We start from the raw sequence: 5,630 nt of genomic DNA, 5'->3' as shown, positions 1-5,630 counted from the left end.
CAAACACGTTTCATTATGGAAATACAGGATGTTTGGAGAAAAAAGTTCTTCATTATGGAAATACAGGATGCTTGGAGAAAAAAATTCTTAATTATTTTAACCGCTTTTATATTCTGAAGATTTCTAGTTTCTCTTTACGAGATACGTCGCAGAAACCTGCTCTACTCGGTTTTTCTCCATATGATATCAAGTTTTTCTACTTTAGTTAGCTTTAACAGTCTTGCAGTAAAAATTACAAATTCTAGGGTGCAAATAGAAAAGAAGAAGTCGTTTTCTTATATTTTTTTCCTGTTGATATTTAAAGTTTCCTCACGACTTTCAATAAATCTTTACTCAAATATAGTTTTGAAAGTTTTTTGCAGGACCTTTGCTATGGGTATTATTAATAAGTTTTTGATTTTTTAAATCAATAAACAGATGAAACTTTCAGTCTAAATATCGTTTAATATATTTTTTCTATAGACAATAAAACTTTTCTTCCTCATTTGAATGATAAAAATATCACTATTATCACTAGAAAAAAAGCCACCAGTAAATCTGTAGTCTCTGACACTTTCTTGACAAATTGACAAACATACCCTTGATAGGTACCCTAAAATTATCCTAAACATTTATAGGAATATTTTGTTAATCTAACTAGAGCATTTGACCGTGTCCAGCTGAAAGACGATCTGCATCTCCTTTAGACCATAAATACAAGGAGACCTCACAGAACCAATACCTACCCTTTTCAATTTAATAATGGAAGAAGTTATTAGTGTTCGAGTGCTAAAGGGATACAAAATAGGGGATGCAGAAAGTGTGTTATGCTGACGACGCCGCACTCATTGCAGAAAATAAATATGACTTACAAAGGTTATTATATACTTATTCAACCTAACAGTCCCTAAATATGGAAATATCACCGACCAAAACTAAATGATTAACAACATCCAAAACCCCTTTAAAATGCAAACTTGTACTTCGCGGTAATGTAATCGAGCAGAAAATTAACTACCTTGGCATAGAACTTTCTGGCTTTTGTGATATTGAAGCAGAGGTGAGAGATCAAACTACAAAAGCAATTAGAATAGCTGGCTGCCTGAATACAGGTGCATATAAAAATATAAAATATAAATAAAAGTATGGAAATGGATACTAAATCCAGAATCTACAAAACCGGCCGGTGATGGTACATATACCGTAGAAACCAGGCAAGGAACATCAAAAACCAAAAGATTCCTAGAGACAGCTGAGATGAAGTTACTCCGTGGAATCACTCAAATGATGGATATACGAACAGCCTGTAACGTCAAGAACATCAATGACTGGGTAGCAAACAGGAAGAAGGAGTGGAATGAACAAATAATCAGGATGGACAATCGCAAACTTTTCCAGTGGGACGAAGAAGCGGCAGCCTCACGCAAGTGGACGGTAATTGAACAGGCGACTCTCCTAAGATCAAAAATGAAGAAGAAGAAGAAAATCTATAGGAATGCAACAACTACAGTCCATCAAACGTGCGAATTGGCAACAAGGGTGACTCTGGGATGGGCAGCATAGGCCAAACCAAGCAACATACCAACTAGACTAAAAGGAAAGCTTCTAATCAATGCGTGTTGTCAGTTTTGACATAGAGATCAGAAACCCTAACTCTTAACAGATCATCAATAAAGAAGCTACAAATACCACAACAAAAGATTGATTCTTGGATTGACATTGGAGAACCGCAGTGAATGATATTTTCCAGGATAGAATGTCGATGGGCGGGACACACTGGTTGAAAGATGAAAGACAGACAAAGAAGATTCTGGAATATAGACCTAGAGTCGACAAAAGAAGTAGAGGAAGACCACCGACACGCTGGACAAGATGATCCAACTGGATCGTTGCAGCTCAAGATCGGAAGACATGGAAAAGCTTGAAGGAGGTCTATGTTCAATAATGGAGAAATATGGCTGAATACTAATGATCCTTGATAGCAGCACCTCCTTTTTTATCCAGGTAATTATTAACATAGTATTTAACTGCGGTTTTTTTATATAACATAACATTGGTCGTGGAAAAAACTAGATGTGCAACTCTCGAGAGTAAACTGCTTCTCTCTTGAACTTGGATCAAATTATTCACGGGAGAAAAAGTTGCTTTTTCCTCCCTTGTAGCGCAAATAATGATAGGATAATTTTCAAGTCGAATTATCGGCTGTAAAAGTTTGAAACTGACATAATTTAGGGTAACTTTTAAAAAATTTAACGATCATAATAAACATTGAGTTTACTGCGAATCGCCCGGAAAGTTGGTAGTCATACAGGAAAAAAAACAGGCTTCTCGACTTTACGAACCCCGGTTTCATCGTTTTAGGTAACTCGCTGACATTTAAGACTAATTTTTGGCCGGGTGTAAAGTTACCCGCAGGAGCTCCCTTTCAAGGTTTGCACGCTTAAAAATTTATAACTTGTGACGGGACGACTTTTTAAGCTTTGGTTTCTTTCGAAGCCCGCGCTCATAAAATAAGAAATTGCTTTTAGGCCTCGCTGATTAAATTAGGTTTTTCAGTGAGGGCTTTCCAGCTACAAAAAAAACAGCCTTTTTTTCCTTTTAGAAGCATCTGGTGTTTTGATTGCCCATTTGATTGTCTAATTTGTTGCTGTTTCTTTAAGTGTACACTCTCAGAGTCTCCTTACTTAAATATGTTCCAAACATAGGCCTGGTTTGCAAAATATACAACAGGTTTTGTTTATAAATTACAATGTGTAGCGAAATATTCAAATTGATTATTAATTGTGTTGCAAGATGCAGGTACTAAAGTAAATGACATCCCAATAAACAACATAAAAAATGCCGATGACACTGTTTTAATTGCAGAAGCTCCAGAAAATCCTAAGATACTTATTAACAAAATAGTAGAATGCAGCAAAAATACGGATCATCAGCAAAACAAAAATAATGGAAAATATAATTACTTGGGAACTGTTATCAACGATAGCTCTGAAGAAATCAGGATCCGAGTGGAAAAAGCTAAACAAAAGTAGGAAGCCACATTTACTAAATTGAAGAAAGTGACCGTGAACACTGAAAATCGATACCAAGAAGAAAGAAGCATTTAATATGCGGATGTACCGTACAATACTAAAAATATGGTGGACAGAGAGAGTGACAAATGTGAATGTTTTTTGCGGAAGATGCTGAGAAAGAGATGACACACATGACAGAGAAAGGATTGACACTTACTATTAAGAAACTCAAACTGCAATACTTGGGGCATGTTGCATCTTATTATCCAGGGAAAAATAATGGGCAAAAGATTGATAGGAAGAAGAAGGAATTCATGATTGAAGAACTTGAGAGAATGGTACAATAACTGCCAAATCTTTAGATCTGCAGGATCAAAAATACGCATTGCTTTGATGATAGCCTTAGGTTAGGTTAGGTGGGCTCTCTTAGTGCTGGTCCAGTCTCTCATGTTTCTTAGCCATGATTTTTTCTGTATTCCCAGACCTCGTTTTCCCTCAATCTTGCCTTCTATAATTAGTTGGATCTGGATATATACCTGGTGGCGCATTCTGTCCGAGTAGACTGTTTTTCGGATTTTGATCATGTTGACAAGGTTGGAGCGAGTATTCATTCTAGTCAGTACTTCGTCATTGGTTGTTCTACTTGTGCAATTCTTAACATACGCCTGTAAAACCACATTTTGAATGGGTTAAGTTTATTTATATCATTCTGATACATTTTAACGTCCCTAGTCTTATGAACATGGCTTGTTTTGGATGACATAGCAGTTTCCGCATATTGATATCTCAACCGTCTTTTAATTTCTTTGGAGTGGTCTATTTCTCTGCCCAGGTATATGTAACTCTGAACACTCTAGGCTGCTGCGCCATTGACAATTGGCGCCACGTATCTGAGCATTCCGAGTGAAAATCAGGGTTTTTGTTTTTGAAGTATTTATATCTGGACCCATTGTAGCACTCTCCTCTGTCAAGGCGAACATTAAACTCTGCAGTTGATCTTTCGTTTCTGCAATGATAAGGGTGTCATCCGCGTATCTAATGTTATTTAACACGGTGTCGTTTATCTTTGCTCCTTCTGGGCGATCTTAAAGGGCTGAAGGGACTAAAGGACCAAAAAGAACAAGTATTAAGAAAAAATACAGGGTGTCCCACGATGTGACTGCACTAGCTTAGGAGTGATTTCAAAAATGTCTAATAAACATACGCCCAACAAGCCTATCGTAACCGAGCTACAAGCATATGAAATTTCAAACAAAGTATTAGTAGGAATTCCCTAGTTATTTGAAGAACATTTTTTAAAAGAAATAGCTTTAGTAAATTAGTTGTTTAAAATGTCCACCCAAGTGCTGTATACATAGTCTAGGTATTTTGAGAATTGAAGTGGTAGCGTTGCTAACAGTCCAAATCAGCACTTCCTCATTAAAAGTAATCTAAGGGATTAAAGTCTGGTGATCTTGCTGTCCCAAGAAACTGCTGTACCTAATACCTGCATTAGTAGACTTATCTAAAACTTCAAATGCTGATCTTCCAATGGTTTGGATGTATGTTCAGTATATGACCGTTTCTGGATAACAATCTATTTATACAATGAACCTGGTCTCAATTCTCATTTTTTAATGAAAAACACTTTCGTCTTTAGAGTAACTGTGCTGGGACTCCGTTCCGCTGACGAAAAGCCAACGCTGACGCAAAAAACCCTCGAACAAACCATAGGAGACTTTCTCTAAGCGAAACAATGCAGCCGTTAAGTTCTAATTCACGTGCAAATTGTTTCTAATCATTTTTAAGTAGCGGCTTATAAGGCCAGAACACGGTCGTACGCAACGTAAATGCAACGAGTTACCGTTGCCTTTAAATAAATGATAACTCTAGTTAAGGGAAAGTGTACTTGTTGTATTTGGTGTGTGTTAGCATGGGAACGGGCCACATGGACGCATGAATTTTTAAAACGGGGGAAGTATTCAGTGGCGTTATACTATATGCACCATAATTTATTAGAGCCAGAGCATACCTCGGATTAATTAAAGCTGATTAATGTCTACCTTAATAGTGCGTGTGTGTGTGTTTAGGAGGAATTTACTACTGTACCTATAATACGTTTTGCCTAGTGGGAATTGCATTAGGTTTGGTCCGCACTTGATTAATTTACTAGAGGAAGCTGGGAGAGGATTTGGAAGGGCCACAAAAGGAAAAAATCAGAAAAATTGCTAAAGTTTCACAAAAGTGGGGCAATTAGCCTGTTCCTAACGGAGAACGGTAGAAAAACCACAAAAATGGTAGATATACCATTTTAACGATAGACCTGATAACATTGACCGTGGATATTAGTACTATCCGAATTTGAGTTTATTTACTTCCTGAAACAAAGTAGATAAATTTTAAGCAAATATCTGTTCTTTCCTCTACACTATGGCCAAAATAATTCCTTTCTTTGGGCTTTGACATCATTCCATTTAACTTGACTCCAATTAAACTAGAACGCACTGTACACCAAGTGAATGCGTTCGTTTCGCTTATAAGGAGCCCATTCGCGAATTATATGCATTTGCTTGCGGAAGTAATGTGCACAACCTGTTTCATTGTGTTAAAAAGGCTTCACCTAGATCTCGAACAGCGATCCGGCATTGTACCTGATGA

General features: G+C 37.0%; 1 long non-coding RNA gene across 1 annotated transcript; it reads left to right on the top strand.

Annotated features, from left to right (window-relative positions):
* The first annotated feature begins 573 nt into the window (after window positions 1-573).
* On the top strand, window positions 574-4,869 carry LOC145731421 (uncharacterized). Its single transcript, XR_014178799.1, has 2 exons — window positions 574-1,983; window positions 4,633-4,869. It is a non-coding gene; the product is annotated as an uncharacterized LOC145731421 (long non-coding RNA).
* The last annotated feature ends 761 nt before the right edge of the window (window positions 4,870-5,630 follow it).

The sequence above is a fragment of the Ips typographus genome, linkage group LG1 (assembly GCF_016097725.1).
Source record: "Ips typographus isolate SLU linkage group LG1, UJ_Ityp_2.0, whole genome shotgun sequence".
NCBI classification, from domain to species: domain Eukaryota; kingdom Metazoa; phylum Arthropoda; class Insecta; order Coleoptera; family Curculionidae; genus Ips; species Ips typographus.
Note: the sequence above shows the minus strand (reverse complement) of the source record. Positions and strands in the feature narration are given on the sequence as shown.